Consider the following 21,466-nt stretch of genomic DNA (forward strand, 5'->3'; position numbering starts at 1 on the left):
CTTTAATTCATATTGATGATATTCTTATTTTTAGCAGCCACGTTAAATTGTTCTTTAATCGAAATTTTATTTTCAAATATACTATACTTAGTAACACAGAATGTGGTCCACATAGATCTAGTCGTCACATTTAATTGATTATTGGTACAGACCAGGGCAATATAGAGTAGTAATTAATGAAGAAATTTTGAATATATTGGCAGTATCATTTTTTAAAACTAATGATAAGTTGAAACTCCAAGTTCGTCCTGACATGGTCCCTGATGGTGTCCATTTCATTTCAACACTGTTTGACATGGAAGGTCCGCCTAAGTTCCAAATGGAAGTAAAAAGTGACTAGTATAAGTCGACATTCATTTACACCTTAACTCTATTTACCTTAACTAGTAAGAGTGGTTAGAGTGAGTTGTTGAATCACGCAGTGCTGCCAGTCATAATTTCCCTCCACTTTCATTAAACTATTTAAACGACTAATATTTTCAAATCTTTGTACACATGGCGTGTTAAATGAATGAAAAAAAAAAAAAATCTTAACTCTATCTAATATAAAATATCTTCAAAATCTAATAATTTTTGTCTAAATTGGAGCCCTGTTTCTAAGTGTTTTACTTTCTATTTCATCGAGCTGCTTGTTATCACCAAGATAAAACTATATTTCATTTCGAGTATTTATATGTTTTCTCTAAATCAGACTTGGTCTGTTCCCTTCGATGGTAATTACATTTATACAATTCTTCCAATACTTTCAACAGCACTGGAGAATACAGAAGAGTCGCCAACAATCGCATATTATTTGAATAGACCAAATCTATTCAAGGCACTCGAATAAAACCGTATAGAAATTCTTTTGGAATTATATTTGCCCGATGTATTCCTCGGTGTTCATTCGTCTTTTATTTTGTTCTATTGACCGGTTTTGCCGAGGTGTCCTTGTACTTGAAGCAAGTTCGTATTGAATTCTCTCGAGGTGTCCCCGATGGCTCCAAATCAGTATCGTACCTGTACAAGTTTTGTGTTGCTGGCGAAACCGCTGTACTTGACGTTCTGAATCGTCTACGTATATAGGATTGTAACGGAATTGTTCTCGGTAATCCTCTTTTCTATAATTCCCTAATAAAGACGCTTCGTTGGAATTAGATGTGTGCACGAGGCGTTCACCACCACTTCAGTGAAACCGTTTCTCAATTAAATATCAAACGAGCAGTGACTGATGATAATAAGTAAAAAAATCACCCACATGGACCAAACTAATTTTTCAATTCAGGTGTCAATAATGTCGACACGATCCAATTTTCAGCGTTCATCCCCCAACGGATCGGTGGCGGGCAATTTTCGAAGGACAATGAACAGAGTGACCGTCCCACGTTTGATTAAATCTTGTCTCCTAAAACCATGATTGATTTCGGCAGGCCCCGGGGAACCTAATGAGTTCTTTTGGCTAAGCGTCTGTACTTCCCATTATGGTTGCCACATTTACAAGATTGCCTCGAGTTAAGAGGCGCATTTGATGCAGTACAATTTTATTAATAACAAGTAGTAATAAAATGGATAATCAATCGAGATGCGAATAGATGTGAAACCTCATCTGGCATATATCATCGTAGTGGAACCTGTGAGTAACAGTCACTGGCGGCTGTTCATGAGTGCAGTTTTCATATTGTCAAGTAGCAGTATTTCATCGGAGTAAAACAATGCGTCGTTGTGCTTTTGACAGACGACGCCTCTTTTCGCCGCTCATAATAATAGGGCGTGGAAGGAATATTTTATACCGGGAATAGCTAATATAAACGGGGGTCTGGAATTTTCAAAGCCTATTCGTTCTACGTTGCACATTCACTCGTTCATAACTACGCCGGATTTGTGGTTTGTCATGGGCTTTTGCAGGTGAGACTGCGATTATTTTTTAATATCGGGATGCCCTTTTTTAACATTGCTAATAAAATTTAGGGAATTCGCCTGTCGTCATTCCGCCGGGACCTTTGTGGGGGCCGTTTGCTATTTTAAGACTTTCTTTGTTCGTTTGATAGTTAATACAAAACAAATTAGGATTTGTCAAATAAATATATTATTCAACATTATATATATATATATATATATATATATATATATATATATATATATATATATATATATATATTTCATAAATAAACAATTTCATACTAAACAATTATATTGCCGTATTGTTGTTATCAAACATACTGCATAAGTGACAATAATATGTAAATTTAAACGTACACACTATCAAGACAAATGAAAATTTCTTAAGTTACTCTACATATGAGCGATAATGCATCCCTGAAACGTTTTAGTTTGGCTTATTATTAGAATAAAAGCTAAAATATTTAATTGCAGTTTTATTTCTTCCACATTCATATTATATTATTAAAACGGTGTGGTAATTTATATTTTTCTGCCAATTGATAAGCAAGTCTTCTTAGGTCAGTTGCTGTTAGCCCAAAAAAGGGCTAATTCTAAATTGACTCATAAGTTACGTCAATACACGGGACATATCGGGTCGAGTTTAACTGAAACAAGAGTAGTAATCCTCCAGTGTCCGGCAACATTTTGCCGATAATTAATAACGATGCATATATTGCAGTATTAATTAGCAGTTTTGGCCGTCGTCCGACGCGTGGTAATGACGGGCTGACTTTTGCAGATGCCCCCGAATCGAGGGTTGGCGGTAACATCAATCAAACGCAACGCAGGCCGATGACGCGTGGACAACATTCACCATATATATATCTATAAACATATATATATAAAAAATAAGTTTTGGTTATGACACTCAATATATACAACTCGTTTTTTATGTGCGGTCCAACGATAAATTCCGGACCGTGTTTTGTTTACACATCATTCGAAAATTGATCATTGATAATTGTTCTTTTGTTCGGGCACATTGTTCGTGTGCAGGCCATTATTTATAATTATGTCGGTTCGTCAATTACCACTATTATTGCGTTCTGTCATTAAATATTCATTTTGACTAGTTTAATATTGTCATTTCGTTCGGTTTTGTTTATTAACGACGGAACAGTAATTATATTACCTATGGGGTTTTCGTACTGAAAACTGACCGAATTTAATTTTATGTTATTCCGAAAATGTGACAAATTATCATGTTTTTACTTTAACCATTTATCGCTAATAAAATTGTTCTGAAGTAATATTTTCTTTGTTTAATTTGAATATTTATGAATATCGAAGACCAAAATATTTTGTTTTATTTAAACAATTAATTTATACCCCAAATATTATTTAATTAGCATTTCCACATTAATAAGCAAGTATTTTCTCACACATTGTAAGTATTTTTTATGCTTAAATTTTACAGAAGATTTTTAGAGAAGACGTGAAATTATACCACATCATAAACTCTATTTTAAATTATTAAATTAAACATATTTTATAAAAATTTAAATAAAAACTTAATCAGTTATATTTTTCAGCTTAATATCACAGTCGACTCTGGTTAATTCGAAACTTGAGGAACTCTTAACATATTACGAATTATTAGAGTGTTTGAAATATCAAATGGGTCGAAATTTTTTAGATAAAAGATATAAAACTTATTTATTAACTGCTATTCTTCAAGAATGATACATACATACATGTACATATTCATAATGTGAATTAATTAATCTTTCGAAAGAACTCTGTTATATTGGTTTGCTTTAAAGCACATTGCTACTACTCAGACTGCTCAATAACTTGCTTCCTTAACTGACACCACCGTCATAGGTTCTGATGTATCGTCCTCATCTTCATCGTTGCTTTTTTCATTTGTATCTATCACAGATGAAATATCGCCATCGGTTGGTGATAGAACGTCTTAAAATTATGAATGATCCCTTGGTTTATTGGTTGCAATTTGGAAGTTGTATTCGGTAGAAAGAAGTAGAGTTCTAATATACTTGGATAATGTAGGAGGACTATTGTGGATAGTGTAATTGTCTAAAAAGAGTAAAATTTTCCGCTTTTGTCGTTTCATGTCCCCGTTTACTGTTAAAAGCTAATTGTTAAAGTTCATGACATTTTTCAACTTTAAAAGTAAACATCTTGTCCGGTAAACATTTGAAAAATAGACCAGTTTCATCAGTATTAAAAATGTCTCGGGCATCTTAGTCTTCAATTTACCATCCCAATATAAGCAAACTTTTAAAAACAATTTATTATCTTTATGCAACCAACGAAAGACTTAATTTAACAAACCAATTCGTGAAGAAGTTTGTGTCAAACTAATCATTACAAAAACAAAGGTTCATCCACGATGATTTGAAGTTTGAACTTGTCTGAACTCTTTCTCTCTGCAAATGTATACATTTAGTTCGAAATATAATTGGGAAAAATATGCAGTATGACAAAAACTAAACAAATGATAATAAGCAGTTCCAAAACAAGACTTCTGGAACACCATCGACCAGATGTACTTTATTAAAATTTAAATATTCAAAACATTAAACAAACAAAATGTAACTATAAAATAAGTTTATTATGGATACACATTTTTTGTAGCTAGTTAATGTACAAATATCTTATTCTATTGGGTTGTTCGGAAAGTCATTTCGTTTTTTCCCGACAGGACAGGATTTAATTGTATTTTTTTGCACCCAACTTCACACCTAATCCGTATAATTTTTATGTGCATTGAGAGCTCATATAGCAAGGCTTGTGTGTGAAAAATTCCAATTAATTCTACGCAATAGTTTTTGGTTGGTGTGGATTTTAAATATGGAGAGCGATAGGGTAAAAATGCTGTTCAAGCCAGAAAGAAATTGACCGATCCGGCAATTTTGATGTCGAAGATGCAGCACGCTCGGGAAGGCCGGTTGAAGCTGATAAAGACGCGATAAAGTGATTAGTTGATGCGAACCGGCGAATAACAACACGTGAGATCGGATTGAGGTTAAATTTATCAAATTCAACAGTTCGAAATTACTTTCCGAACAACCCAATACTTCAGTTATTTCCCAATCAGGTATTACAAATTATAATGATAATAGAAACAAGATTGTACTGAAGTAATGTACGAGAAAATGTGGATAGTAAAGTGATGTCGACTACATTACATGCCAAATCCGATTGAACGTGTGAAATTATAAAATTCGACGGCAGTATCCGGAAGCGTGAATAGGTTTTCGTAATTCAGATAGCACACGTACAGAGCGCGGATCTCTATTATTATATTTGCTGAATGGGACGCGAGGGTTGTTATTTTTAAAGTGCTCGTACCCCATGTTGTGGTGCATTAAATTAAAAACGTGCGCAAGTAGGCCGTTCGAATTCAACACCATTATGTGGGTATGCCGGTTTAGGACGTATCATTTTTCAATTTCCATAAAGGCACCACGAAAACATGCAAAGGTTAGAGTACCTACATAGTTAACACACGTTCAGTGCACATATCTAGAATCTCTTTGACATCATTGTCTGTTTTCACGCTTACGGATCAGTAAAAATGTTAATAAATAACCGAGAGGTCTGAAAAACAAAGCCGTATCCCAAATTTATTTGTAATAAATACCTGCCGGCTTCGGTTGAAACAATTACTTCTCGAAAAATGACAGCAGAGAACGCCGAATGCCGTGCCTAATGTCGCAATAAAAACTCTCCTAACATTACATTTAGTCACCATTCTAAACGTAATTCTGACATGTTTTAATTACTATTATAGCCATTATACAAATGTTTCCTAAAATTTGGACCGGCAAGCCAAGTGATATTTTTAATTAAGATTTAAGTTATATTACCTCGTCAAGCGTGAGTTACCGGGACCGGCACTCATACGTTTGTCAAGCGCCCAATAGTAATGAAGAGTGGTACAAGTTATTGCTGGAAAGTGGGTTGACACTGAAAATTTAAGGGCGTTTCATTATATGAAATTTAACGAGACCCCCAACTCGAATTTATTCACTGCAATAAACTTATTGATTTACTGGAATGAAAACAATACTAAAGTTTAGCTTTCGGCGCTGCCGTACGGATTATCCGACTTGTCGCAGACCATGAACATTTTAGGTATAAATTGGCAAAATAGCAAGATACCTGTGTACAGCAATTTAAACGAATAGTTTACAGTGCTAATTAATGAAGCTATGCCCGTCTTTGAAGTTGTAACTCAAATTACGGATAACACGCCAACAGCTAAATTAGCTTTTTGTGTTATTTGGCCAAGGTGGAAGTGATGAATGCGCCTCCCAAACACCCTAATACTTGTTTTGTATCGATTCTGTAAAATACGGGTAAATTAAGGAAAATACGTACCGAATTCTGGAGTTTATTACTCCAGTAGATTCGTGCCATAATTAAATTAGCCTTCGAGAAAATTTATGAAACAATATAATGTATAAGATATTAGATATTCAATAATTTAATAAACAAGAGGAAATAAGACCACTCTGCGTCGATGTGCCTTTCATGTGTTTGAATAATTTAATCAAATTATTACAAAGAGTACTTAATGTGAAGGCGTAGGTTCTTAAAATTAAACTGCAGACTTTTAACGAGTTTCTCTTAAAAGTGTTGGAGATGTGTCGAATGAAGCTGGAATTCATGTTGAAAAATTAATGGAAATACAAGTTTCAAATAAATTATTGAATAAAAATTTTTCAAAAATAAGGAAAGATCATTTATAAGGAATCATTAAATTAAAATAAAACTGCGCAATGTGTAATTTGAGGTAACTAATTTAAACAAATCAAAGGAAGGAAGGAAGGAAGAAGAATCCATCTACTCACTCTTATTGACTAAAAACTAAATTATATCCACCTAATGATACTAGTTCACGTAAGAGATAATATTTAGTTTAATATAATAATGTGAAAGTCAACAACCATATAATTTTTTATCGTTATGATGAAATTTTAAATAAAAAAAGTAGTGAAAATAAAATTCACATTTATTGCGGTGACCGAACCAAAATCAATTTCTGTGTCGATGCAAAACGCCAACTTAAATTCTATACGAAACCTCTTAAAGGAAAACATACTCACTACATTGACGATGAAAAATTCAGTCAACCAAGAAAATAAAACATGTGTGAAATTGTGAAATTTTAAATTGTGTGAATTTTAAGCCACCGGTAAAATTGCATCTAGCTCCTGTAAATTATAAATCGACTATATATCAGGGGACGTTATTGAAAGGTTTTGGTGCATCGAATCCTGCAACCCGCCTTGTAATTAATTCATATAACATATTGCATAAAGCTCTGCTTATCCAGTAACCGGAGTAGAAGGACCGTGCATAAATTATCTCTTCTAGCGGGTTAAATGTCGCGATTGCCTAGCGAACGCTGGTATTGACTAACTACTGCAATCTGTCACTTTGTCCTGTAATTATTTCTTTATCTTGGCTTTATAATTGTTCCGAAGTATGTATGGCTGTAACTAGTGTTGGCAGTTAGGTTAGGTTATTTTCAAGTTAATAGTAACTATAAGTTTAACCAATGGAGGCAGTTAGATAAATACAACAATAATAAGTACTTAGTATATACTAAACATACTTTATTCACATATTTTCACAAATGGTTATAACTAATGTTGGCAATTGACTAAATAATTTCATCCATTTAGTTTTCCAACAAATGGAACTATTTTGTATTATCGTACTTAATTCTATATGATTTTTTACTGGGACTAATTTCTTCTGTCTCATTAGATTTTTAACAGTAAAATAATTCAACATTCAAAATGTTCATTTTAAATATTCATTTCATACCATTATTGCCATAATTAGATAACACATAAGTTGACGACATCTCTAAAGTATTATTTTAGAATGTTGTTTTGAAGCCGCAGAGCCTTCGAATAAAGCAGTCTACGCTGAGACCTCGCAGTTGTTGTAGTTGCTTCGGAACATAAAGATTTACCTTGTTATTAACGTTAATTAGGTGTAGGAAGATAACTTAGTTCACTATTGGACCTACAAAAAATATATCTCCAAAAAAATAATTAACCTTCTACGCTTCTACATGAACTACCGGACAACAAAGAAATAGAACTTATGTGGGTTCCCTCATTCATAGGAATTAGTGGTAACGAAGCAGCTGATAAAGGAGCCAAGTCAGCGGCACATCAACGACATAAAAGGCAAAACAGAATTTTGATTAGAGATCTTAAACCACGTGTTTAGAAACACACTAAAGAGATATGACTAACTATATGAGACTGACAAAATAACAATCAACTAAAAGAATCCATGCTACTAGTAAAGTAGAGTACCTTCTGAAAGAACAGCATGAGTAATTAAAATGAAACTTATGACGGGACACACGTTACTGACACAAATATTTACTGGAAGAGATCACCAAGAATTCAGAATTCCACAGTCCATCAAACACCTTGTAGACTGACCTAAACCAACAGAAGAAAAGCAAACCTGCCGGAAACCTCTACTACTAGTATCTTACTTAGGTCTACAAATGCCTTAAGGGTTTCAAATGGTAAACGATCTAATCAGGATATCACAACAATTAGATAGATTATGTGTTCGTTCATTGGTAAAGGCAGATCTCCGGACCAGAACTTGGAACTCAGATCCGAAAACAGAACAAAAAGTGCCAATAAGAGAAAAACAAAAAAATAAATGTTTAATTAACTTACATCCCCTGCCATATCCTATTATTTGTTTAATAATAAACTATAATTAATCATTAATTTATGTAATTCTAAATTTACTTTTTTATATCACCTCAATATCTATTTGGAATGGAACATACAACCATACTGTACATACAAGCAATAAGCGTTCAGCTGATACGCATAAGACAGACGTCGCGACGCCCCCTCCGCGAAGTTCGTGATACTTCTTCGTTCCTTCATCTGTCAACGGCATTCGAAATTGCCAGCCCCCGAAACTAACCGGTCTAACGATTCAAAAACATGAAAACAATATAAAAACAGTAACCAGTAAGAGTTTGCGGATTATGAGCGCAAGCGGGATGTCATGCGGATTTCGCCGTGACTGCTCGTGACAACCAGATATATTTCTTTTCAACGGGTCGCCGAGCGTGTTTCTGCCGAAAAAAATCGTTGGCAACCCATTATCTAGAGGACGGGGGAGAGTTCACGATAAATATGTACCGGCCTGTATCGACATTATCGGACCTGAGAGTTTTCGAGTTATTGCAATCGCCCTGTTTATCGTCGCTTCATCTCTTCCTTCACGTCCAACTTACGCCGACGTTATCTTTTCACAAATATTAATTTTTAACAACGTCCGTTTAATTAATGAACTGAAGAAATGCTGTAACGATTCATAGTTGAAATTATTCAGAGAAGAAAGATAAAATAAACTAGTGGTCATAAATGTTAGAATTGCCAGAGTTCAATTAAATAAAACCATTGTAAACATAAAAATAAGATTCAATTACTTTAGTTCAATGTTGAAGTCTGTTCAAACTCTATTTACCAATTTCAATTTTTCTATCAGCCAACGCAGTTAAATAAATGAAATTACTAAAATTAGTTTACTATTTACTAAAACAGTAATCTCAACATGTTGTATTGTTTCACAATACGTTAAAGCAATTTATAAAAAAATTAATATAAAACTTCTGTAAACAAGCATAATAAATAATATAATAAAATAATGTATTAATATCGTCATTTAATCATTGAATTGATTGAATATTATTTCACACAGTATTTATATTTACATTTAAGATTAGTTTAATCATATCTTGAAAGTATTAATTGTTATTTGATGAAAAACTGGCGCATCCACCATTTTATTCATATTGACTTCAAAATTTCTTTTAATTCAATTATTTATTTATATACAATATTAATCATAATTGGGGCGACTATATATAATGTCGATAGATAATCGCTGTTGAGAATAAACATAATGTTAACACGTTGACGGACAGTAGGAACAAGCGAAGTTCGAAAATTGACACTATATGTTTTTGTGATTTTTAGAATGTTAGAAGTATAATAATAAATATCGCTAAACGTATCAATTAGAACTATAAATTCAATAGAAAACACGATCGCACAACTCCCTTCACAACCACGTGCATACTGAATCTGCAACTCGTATAACAGGTGAAATATGAACTTCAATCTAAAAAGATGTTTTCAAAACACGACACTATGCTTCTACGTATACGCCAGTAAGTGCACATTTGTGCTGTTATAACCGTAGTGTCTAAAAACGACCGTTTCGTTTTGGACGGCTATAGCAGTCATGCCACATTGTGAACTTCGCTTTGACGGCTATAGCCGCAATTGTCCGTCAACGTGTTAATTGACATAAGTGAATCGAAAAATTAAAAAACTATTTTAATAATAAATATTGTGGCATCAGTTTAGCAGCAACATTCTATTAACTTAACTGCAAAATATCGCCATCGAGTTGAATCTCTTGACAAAGATTATCATAATTTTTAAACTTGTTGATTTGAATCTTCTGTTTCATCACCTCCCATAAATTTTCAATGGTCTTTAAATCCAGTAATCGAACCAATCATTCTAAACCATCAAGCCAGTTTTTCTGTATTTAGTTTTGCAGTGCGTTTTGAGTCGTTAACACGTTTTAAAGAAAATTTTAATGGCTCATTTCAGTCAAAATAAATTGAAATACATCATTCATTGTACATTTCTTTGAACCACCCCGACACCTTCCCGCCTCCATGTTTTAAAATAATGAAGTGATGAGTTTTAAATAAGAGAAACTTTGACTCGTCACTAAATAGAAGTCTTTTTCAATATTACATTGATCATGTTATGAATATTTCAATATTTAATATTATTTAAAAGAAATTTGTTAAATAAATATTTATATTTATATAAAATATAATTTATTATTATATTATAAACATTAAATTAATCACTTTTATAGAATTTCATTTGCACTATAGAATTTCTTCCATATTTTCTAGATCTTGAAATACTATGAAATATTGAATTTAAGTCGAAAGAGACTAAAACTGACAAAAAAGGCCATGAATTTTTCTTAACTACAATTCAGTTATTTTGTGCCTATCGAAATGAATTAGATGGGTAAATTACTCTAGGTTAAAATTAATATGATTTTCAGTTTTAGAATGAAAAAAGTTCAAAACTTGTAATAAAACCTGAATGATTCTTAAATTGAAACGTTATATTATTTATTATTTTTTATGTAATTTGTTTGTATTTTCTTATTTACATAAATATAAAAAATATTTTTTCATTTATTCATTCATTTTTTATATTTATTATTTACAACTTTCTATTTAAATTAGATATTTAATTAAAAAAAATTCTAGAATAAAAAAAAATAATATAATTAATATTAATATAAAAAAAAATAAAAAAATATAAATATAAATAAATATTTTTATATAAGAAATTATTTTTTGTTGTCACTATTAAATATTAAAAAAATTATATTATTTTCATATTCCATAAAATTTACAAAAATATTTTATAATTTTAATATCTTATTGCTTATTGAAAATAATATATTTATATATATATATAGTCCAAAAATCAAAAATATTTTAATATTTACAAAAATGTAAATTGTGTGTAAAAAAAATCTGAAGTATTTATTTTATCAATTTTAGTTAAATAAATTTATTAAATATTTATTGTCACACAACAAATAGTTGAGTAAAAAAATTATCAGAATAAGGAATTTTAATATTAATTATTATAATACTAACCATTTAAAATAAAAATATTTTATAGTTTCTTACAGCTTATATAAAATAATATTTTTATTAATTTCTTTTTTTATATATATAAGAAATTATTTGTTGTTGAATAAAAATTCCATACCGATAAATTCGTAACTATAGTAATTAGTATTTATTTTAGTTAATCCAAGAAATGAATTGTAATTGGTATGTAGTCAAGACGGTGTATTAGATGTGTCGAATATATTGAATAAATGAGTTCAATCAAAACTGTTAGAGATTATTTGGTACAGCCAAGTACAAATACATTTGTTATTAATTAAAATATTTAATAAAAATATTTTAAAATTTTTTACAGCTCATATAAAATAATACTTTTAATTTCTTATATTATTTATATTCAACTTTTCAGAATAAGAATGTTTAAAAATGTAAGGAAGTTTTTTACTATTATATATTTTTTAATGAATGTGTATGATCGGGTTTTGCCTGCTTATTCCTGCTGCTCATTTCGGAAACACATCCAGTTTACAAAGTGAACATCATACAAAACATGTTGCAATACAGGGTAAAACATGTTAACTGGCACAACAGATTCTCGTTAACTGGTCCAATACTGGTACAATGTATTAATATTGTTTGGATCAATAAACTATCAATAATTACAATAAATCACGGATATCTGCGCCAGGTTAATAGATGCTTGTGTTTGTGGAAGTTCTATCGTCATTTCCTAACTTTAATTTGAACTTTAATTTGCAATTTATCAATTATCTCGGCTGCAGTCCATAAACTCAACGTAACTGATTCTCCAAGATTATCAAAGATAGTAATGAAGAAAAATTATTGTAACTCAGTCAATATGATGTTATGTGTAAAAAGTAGTTGTTTTATGTATTTTAATTAAGTGTGCCACAAGATCTTGTTGGTATTGTTGGTATTTTAGTTGAATGACATTGCGGTTGTCTTGAAAAAAAATACTGCTTTTCTTTAATAATTTATGAGTCAGAGTAATATAAATATATATTTTTTATTAAAAACAATAATGTAGAAGAAAAACAATATTACAATTAAATGAAGTTTAGTTGCCATTACATATCATCGATTCAAAATCAATTATAAAATATCAGCAATAGGTATATTAATTAGAATATTTCCCTTCTTTTTGTTTAAAAAGAAAAGGACTATTGAATTTCTTTTTGGGCAGAAATATATTGCATGTTAAATACGTATTAAACTAAAAAATCACCTTCTAATGAATTTATTTTTTTTTTTTTGAATAATTGGATTTAATCATGGGAAAAAAATCTAAAATATCAGATATCAGTTGGGACGCAGTAGAACATGAGTCTAAGAAAGAAAGAAGAATTGAGAAATATTTTAACAGTATACCTAGAAACCAGGTTTAAAAATTAGTTTCGCTTTATTTATTGTATAAACAACTTATTCAGAACGTAGTAGAATATGACTCTGAGAGGGATTGAAAAATCGGAAGCTACTTGCATTAAGATCAAAGTTCACTTTCCCTCTATTGTATGCATTTGGTAGTCTATACAGTTACTACAGTTAGAGTTATATATCGAACCAGAATTTGCATATGAGGAATTGTAGTTTTTGAAAAACATTTAATTTTCCCTGATACGATTTCATTTATTTCATCAACTAAAAATTCTTATTTTTTTTGAGAAAAAAATGGAAAAAGAATTTGTACAATTATTGTCACTTATAAATATTGTTGCATTTACGGATCTCTAAAAATATCACAGCTGTTCCATTTGAAGCACGCAAAGAAGTGTTTGCAAACAAACGAGGATCATCTTATAAAATAGCGATTTTATGATGAAGACATTATTAACTTTTAAATCCATTCAACTAATAATGCAATTGAAGATTGGGACTTTAAACAATAAAATTGGAAATTACTCGTCTGAAAGTTCGAGAGAAATAATCAGAGGTATTTTTTACTTGTCTAACAAGGAAAAGACTCATCTATGTTTATTACTCCTAAGAATTGGGAAAAAGTCGCCATTTATTAATTTTGACTTTTATTATAAAAATATAATAATAATAAAATCGAACAAGTAAAACCATCCCTTTAAAGTTCAAATCGAAAAAGATCTCTCATACAAATACCCTTTAGTGAAATACTTTTACAAAAAGGTAACCTGACTACATAAAGTTACGTTCTGGCTCTTGTACTTTATTTTTTAAAACATGAATTTCTATGAAATTTGCCTTTTTTGATTTCATAAATGTTTTTTCCAGTGTATATGTAAAGTTCATTAAATGGCAACTGTCCTTTTTAAGTGTGAGAATGGGCGAAAGATGATTAAATTTAATCCCCAGAATCCTCTGATATAACGGCTAACTATCGAAGCTATTAACACCAGAACATTTTAATCTGCAGCCATCACCCACGGGGGTTTGTTGGTGGGCTGTTTGTATTTAAAACCGAGCGTCTTCCTGCTGACCGAACAGTAAAAGTGTTTATCAGTATTTTGCACCATTAGCGTGATTTAATTATGCCGTATTAGCGCTGTTACGGACCCGAACAAAAGGGGGATGATCGCCGCCAAAAAGGTATATAATTGATGATCTGGAGTAATGTTCATTGTATTCTTATCGCTATGGTTTCCACTCAATATCACAATTTCGGTTCCATTAATACAATGCGTGCAGATGACGGGCTCTATATAAAATATATACGACGATAACTTTTTATTGGATCGATATTCCTGTGTCGAAACACTAAACGGATTTGTAAAAAAACCACCAGCATGATTAAACGTTGTTGGCCGAAATCAATAAATAAATAATGTGCACCTCAACCGGGAAATTACGTTGCGTACCGTAAATTTAATTTTTCCGTTTTCAGGTTGAGTTATCGCAGTGTTCGCACCGTTCGCACCGTTCACATATTAACGGAACAGATTTAAGAATGTAAAGAAGCGCGTACTTGTACTTGTCTCGCTTGCTTTTAGATAATGCCCGCTTGTATTTTGTAAATAATGCAACCGCTCCACGTTAAGTATTTCCTTGTGGATCTGCGGCTCATATCAATTTTTAAAGAGCCCCGCTTCAGTTAAATATTCCACACTTAGAGCCGCATGAATTATATAAAAACTCTCGAAGGTTGGAAAATCGTGTTTTCAAATTCGTATAATATTTGCGGCAAAATGTATCTATCATCGAAATCGTAAATCGCATTTTTTCTCATCACACTGCAGAAATTGCATTGCCAGTTAATTTATGATTGTCCATTAAGAGTTAAGTTATATGTTGCATTGATCGTTTGCACTAATTAAAACTGAAATTAATGGCATTTGCTTTCGTTTGTTTGTCAATTTATGTTGGCTATTATTAAAATTAAAATCAGTTCACCGTTTGCGACTGCCAAGAACGAAAAAGAAAATGCGTCAACAACGTCGCTTAATTTAAGTTGATTTAAAAGAGATTGCCGCTAACAAATTCGAATATTGATGGTGAATTTTTAATAATGTGTTTCCTCAGCGCATTTTTCGCACAGGAGTTATCAGCAAATACGTTTTAGTAGCTCGTCTTTTGTGAAGTCATGCATAAGAATCCGATAGCGTTTAGATGCGGTCTTTTATTATACGTGGCTGTCGTTTTCATTTTTATATCGTGTCCCGTTTGTTCACTAAAATTTTTATTCCGCGCACAATTTATGGCCACTTAGTTGGTGTTTTTTATATTGAATTTGAAGCCAAAAACACCTACATAATTAATGGTGTAGATACAATTGAATATACATACATACATACAGAATAATAATTGATTAAAAAATTAAACAAAAACTGCATAAATTGTCAGAAGCTAATATAACACTTCAAAACGTCCAATGAGAGCTAGGATTAAGGAACACAAACCAAACTGCAAACTAGAACAATCAGACACGACTGCTGTAGCTGAACACGCGCAACTGGATATCACAAGAGAATGATTAGGGAAGCAACTGAAATCCATAAACACAGGAACAACTTCAACAGAAACAGAAAAAAATTTCTCAAACATCAGATGTCTAAGTTGTCATTTAATTGTGAACAGTGAAACAAACAAATAAAATTAACATAAAAATTTTTACATCTAAAGACTATTTTCATTTAGATTTCCTTAAACAAAAGCTAAAAAGGAAATTTAAATACATCTGGTTGAGCTAAAATGACGAAGCAGACCTTAATATGAGAAAAAAACACTAAATAAATTTTTAAATAGGGAAAAACAGAAAGGAAGCTCTTTATTACAGAATTGTGAACGACCTTTCCTTCTCTAATGATCTTTTCCTGTAGTTTTAGATCGATCTATGTTAGAAAGGAGATTAAATGATGTAGTTTTATTATATATTCATTATTTCATGAATCTAAGCAAATTTTCTGCTCCAATTCGTACTGATTTCGTAATAGTGACTCCTGAAGTTGATCGATCCTCTTAAGGACTGGTCTTATTTCGTCATATTAACGACCAGACGTTCACAAGTTGATCGAGCTCCCGAAAGATTCATCTGATTTGGCAATATTAGCGACTAAGCGACTACAAGTTCACTGACTCTATGAAAGACTGATCTTATATTGCATTACGACAACCAACCACTAACAGCGGTCATCATATCTTAAGTTTAAAATCGGACATAAAAATAAATAAATAATATGGGACTATAGAGAGTAACTAATATAAAGACAGAGTATGAAAGGATGACTCCATGCAGTTACTAGGGCAGGAATTTGCGATAATATTCAGTTTGTCTGCTAGTTGTAACGAATCGAGATCTGTAGCGGATGTGTTTGTTTACCCGCTATGTCTTTCTTCATTGCTTTGCTGAAAGTGGAATCTGCGTCAAGACCGTGGGAATCTGTCGATCCAAGCCCGACTTCTCAGACACTTGATCTTGAATTCTTATGCCTCTTGATTTTGAATTCTTATACCAAAAGGCAATATGTGTGATGATCGGAACCCCTGAACTTTTAGAGTCACCTTTTCCAAAGCAACAATTTTTTCAGGGATTCTGGGAGAGGGATGCGAGTTTGCATCTGGTTGGTTCTGAGTGGAGCTGTAGAAGGATTCCTCTATGGCTGTTGAGACATTTTCGATATTAGTGCCTTGTTGCCCACTTTACTCTATTTCTAGTAAAATGGGATTGTGGTCGGATGATCTCGCGACGATCACTTTTGGCAAGATGGATTTTAGGTGTTAGTGACCTACAATCAGTGTTTGCAGTTAACATATTCAATGTTAATGGTGGTATGATGATGGTTTAGTAATTCAAAAAACGGGTTACTTGAGGTGTTATAAGCACAAGTCAAATGGCAGCCATATCACATGTATTAATTCAAGTTTATGAAAAACCAGTCGTACCTGGATTGAGTAAAGTTCAAGTCGAAAATTTACATGATGATGAAGCATGCTCAGAAAAAAACATTAACGGAGTTGATTTTTTGTGGTTGTAGAAAGTAGAGTGATATTACATCGTTGCAAGGGCCGAATAGTTATCTTGAACAGCTCACTAAAAATAACAAAAAGTTTTCAACATCTCAAGTTATGTTTCATCCTTTTATTGATAATCCTGCCAATCACGTAGACACTAATTACACAACTTTACATTGCGCTCGATATAGGTAAGTCACATGAACAAAAAACACGTGTGATTACTTTTGATCAACCCCCCTACTCTAAAGCACGTAAAATGGTAGCTGCCTCAGATGCTAACTCACCTTTATGTACAATAGTTGTAAAATTCGGAAGATTTCATATGCTGATGTCTTTTCTTGGAAGCATAGGGTACATAATGGACGGAAGTGGACTCGAGGAAGCTCTTGGTGAAATATATACAAAGAATTCTGTGGACAAATTGCTCAGTGATCACGCTTATTCGAGAAGCATCAGAGACCATATATTATTACGATTTGCATTATCAATGATAATTTTTGAAGATATGAAGAATTAAGGAGGTACTTTGGATCCTTTAATACAGCAAATAAATTCTCGAGATGTTTCCTGCGAAAATATAGAAGGGTGTATAGGTAGCTCAAGCGTTTTTCCTGCGACATTTCTGAATAAACTGTATGAATTAAAAGCTCGAGGTTCAACAGCACAGTTATGGGTGCAATATTTCGAAATGGTTTCAAGAACACTTGATTTTGCCCGTGCTGAAAGACTTGGGCTTTTTAAAGAACATCTTGATGCTGTGCGCAAAACAAAAGTTATAGAGAATTTAGCGTAAAACCCATAAGAAACGAGATATTTACAAAAAATGTGTAAAAAATCGACTTTTATGACTTTTGACCTGACTTTTTAAGTTGCAGCCGTCTTATGATGTGTGAATTTTGTGATAAGTTTTGAGATGTCAAAATATAAGTTTATACGAGTTTATAGCTCGGTATCTCGATTTCCAAGACATTCACCTAATTTTGACTATATTATTTTCGAGAGTGTGCCTATAGTGAATATATATAGTATTATTACTAAATTTGTAGTATTATAATCTAAATCTGACACTACTTAACTGATTTATAATGAAATTACATGTCAATTATTTAACCATTATTAATTCAAAGCTTTGTAGACACGTAATGATATATTTGATAAAAAAACATAACGTAAACGTAATAGCTTTTATCAACAACAATCGTTGATCATTGCGTTTATGTTACATTAATTTTATAAAGAGAATGAACATAAATGTTTACATCTAATGGAATAACCAAAGACCGTCCATTGATGTCAACTTTCGTACCGCAATAAATGTGATTTCGCAATTTACTTAATAAATTCCACCAGGCAAATAATTAAAACAAGGAGCAAAGGCTGCGCCGACGGTCGGTACCATCCTTGCGAGGAACGGGCTCAACCGGCGGCGGCACAGAACGACGGACTCTGCGTTCGGTCCGCGGGATTTGCGCGCGCTACACCGCCACGGAGAGAGACCGCCTCTCGCACACGGGGCTACGGCGGACACGGGGCTACGGGAACCAGATCACTCCAAGTCGTTCGTTCGCATGCTTCGGCTCCGGTCCGATTGCCCAGACACTCAAACTCACAGTCACACAGTCACACGGTTCACGTGGCAACGCTGCAGACGGTGTGTTTCACTCTCCTGCTGCCGCTGCTCCAGCATCTCCGGCGAACCGTCCCAGCGCAGCGCCATGGCCCGGTTCTGAAGAGTGCTTTATTTTTTTGTTGCAAATTTTGGTGGTTTATATATATATATATATATATATATACATATGTTGCACGAGTGCAGAACGACATCGTCCTGCGATTAGTGTGGGGTCGAGACAGCTCAGGACACGGATCCGCCGCTTGAGTGTGTTTGTTTTTGTGATTTCGCATCGATTGCCGCGAGTCTTGACGGTGAGTCAACCAACTTATCTTCACTCTTCACTATTGATCCATCCTTCAATCCTTCATTCTTCATCTTGCTTTTGTTTCCGTTACGCTTAGGTACGCTTGTTTTTCGTTCCTCCATTATTCGTTACCATTGACGAAGACCAGTCCGGTGGTCGTCTTAAGAAAAGTTTGCCGGCCCCAAAACTCGAACGTTTGACACAATCGTCAACAAAAGTAAAACATTCCTCTTACTTTCAATTGATCGTGACTTTGATTTGAGCGTGATGGTCGTCTTGGGTTAACAACCTGGTACATGGTCAACGCACGGTTTGGGTCTCAGGGTTGCTTTTTGTTCTCGTATTTGCACGCGTTTTCTTGACCATGTCTTTCGAGATAATTGTTACTCTCATAAGGTAATAAAACTTTAATAACACAAATGTTGAGTGCACTGCTGAAATTATCGGGTGATTTTCTCAACACGCTAATCAACTTTTTAAAACAAACACTTTTTTGGGAAAAGCTAATTGTTATAATTATGTCAAGTGAAGGTAATCAATTCATATTTATAAGAACCTCGTGATTTAATTAGTACATATAAAAATATCGTAGGTGCACGTATCAAAATTTCAATGATTAATCATTTTAGAATTAACTAGTTGATTATAATCACAGATAATTATTTGCTAGCTACAATATTTATGTTCCGTGTTAAATTAGATTATTAACAAAACGTGTATTGACAAACTTCTATTTAACATACTAAATTGGTTATGTCAACATTTCACGGACGAATAAAATAAAGAGACATATTAATTAAGTAATGTTAAGATGAGAATTTGAACTGAATATGAAGAATATCTAATAGAAATGTAACAAGTATTAAGTCTATCAATATTTTTAAATATTTTATTCAATGCTCCATAGGAAGATTTTTTGGAAGGTGATCGATACTCGTACTTAAAATAGGTATTTACGTAAATTCACCATTAAAGAATGATGGTAAATTAAAGTTATGAAAAATATGTAAGAAACTATCTATAATAAATATTGAAAATAATAATTAAAAAATACAATTGAACCAAAGAACATAAATCACCTGTACAATAATTTAACTCATTTAGTAAAACCCACATCAAATGTAAATTAAATACGTTTGTAATTTAATGAATGTAACCAAAATCACTTATGAGCTAAATAAATAATGATGTTTGAAAAGGCTCAACCTTGACTTAGTAATTTTGAAATTAAGGAAAATTTTTTTTATTTTGTTTGAATAAAAAGCTACAATGTAAATATCAATTAAATGAGATGTCTAAAATTTTAACAGATTAATGGATGAAAAATAAAATGATTTTTAATCATTTAGAAATAAATAAAAAATGTCATACCGAGTAGTGAAAATCATAAATTAAATGTTAATAAAAAAGGTAAATTATTAAAATCTGCTTGAACTTTTTATATTTAAAGGATTAAACAATTAATTGTTTTAAAATTTAATATGTTTAAAATTAAAATGTGTTTTGTGTTAAAACGTTTAAAAATTTATTTCTATGTGATTCAACATTATGACATTAACCCATAAATTAATGCCATAATGATTTTAAATCATTGTAAAAATTTTACATTTGATTTAATTTTCAAAAATTTTATTAATAAAACTAAAAATGAATTTCCTATCTATTTATTAACTTACTACTCATTATTTACGTAAAAGATTATTTGCAATTCGTATTGCAACATTTGTATATATTTATTTTGTCATTGTAAAATTATTTCAATGTATGTATTTATGCGAAACTGTAACAATACTCTTATTTTTTATAACCTTTAGTTTATTTAAATTAACTTTATATGTATAGTTTTATAACAAATATATTTATTTAGATTAACGTAGTAATTGATATTATTATTCAGGTGGGAAAAGTTGCACCTTTATGGACTAATTTTGGTCCAAAAATAAAAATTTTGGACTCGAAAAATAACTGTAAAGCTAATCCCACGCTTAATTTCAGAGCCTGGGACAATCGAATCCAAAATTTTTACATGCAAGAACTCGGTGTGGGGTCCAGCTTCACAGTGAAGTCATTTTTTGAGCTCAAAATTGAGTTTTTATTCATTTTTAAAACTACTTCAGTGCGATTATTTCTTTAACAATTAATTGGACATTAATTCTTCATGATTTGACAGCTAAAAATGAAACTATATATAAAACTATATATAATTAAATTAGTATTTTTGGCAGCTTGATACTTTACAATAAACACGAATATAGAACTTTTCATGTTTCTGCAGTCGTTCTCAATTGCTTATCGCCAGAACAATAAAATTAAATAATTCGAAAGCGTAACCATTGATTAAAATCTGTTTTGTTGTAGTAAATGTAAGAAATATCGTAAGTAAGTAATTAGAACGTTTAATATAAAATAAATTTACATATTTCGTCGTCGGGAATTTTTCAGTTTTTTTCACTAGAGTATATATTAATTGTAATTGATT

At 31.8% G+C, this 21,466-nt stretch overlaps 1 protein-coding gene across 1 annotated transcript in view; it reads left to right on the forward strand.

Moving 5' to 3' along the window:
- Positions 1-18,851: 18,851 nt before the first annotated feature.
- The window catches only part of LOC109602491 (RNA-binding protein Musashi homolog 2), a 66,191-nt gene continuing 63,576 nt past the window's right edge, over positions 18,852-21,466 (forward strand). Inside the window, exon 1 of the mRNA XM_049964379.1 lies at positions 18,852-18,994. The gene's annotated coding sequence lies outside the window, so the exon portion shown is untranslated. The remainder of the gene's footprint in view (positions 18,995-21,466) is intronic.

The sequence above is a fragment of the Aethina tumida genome, chromosome 3 (assembly GCF_024364675.1).
Source record: "Aethina tumida isolate Nest 87 chromosome 3, icAetTumi1.1, whole genome shotgun sequence".
NCBI classification, from domain to species: domain Eukaryota; kingdom Metazoa; phylum Arthropoda; class Insecta; order Coleoptera; family Nitidulidae; genus Aethina; species Aethina tumida.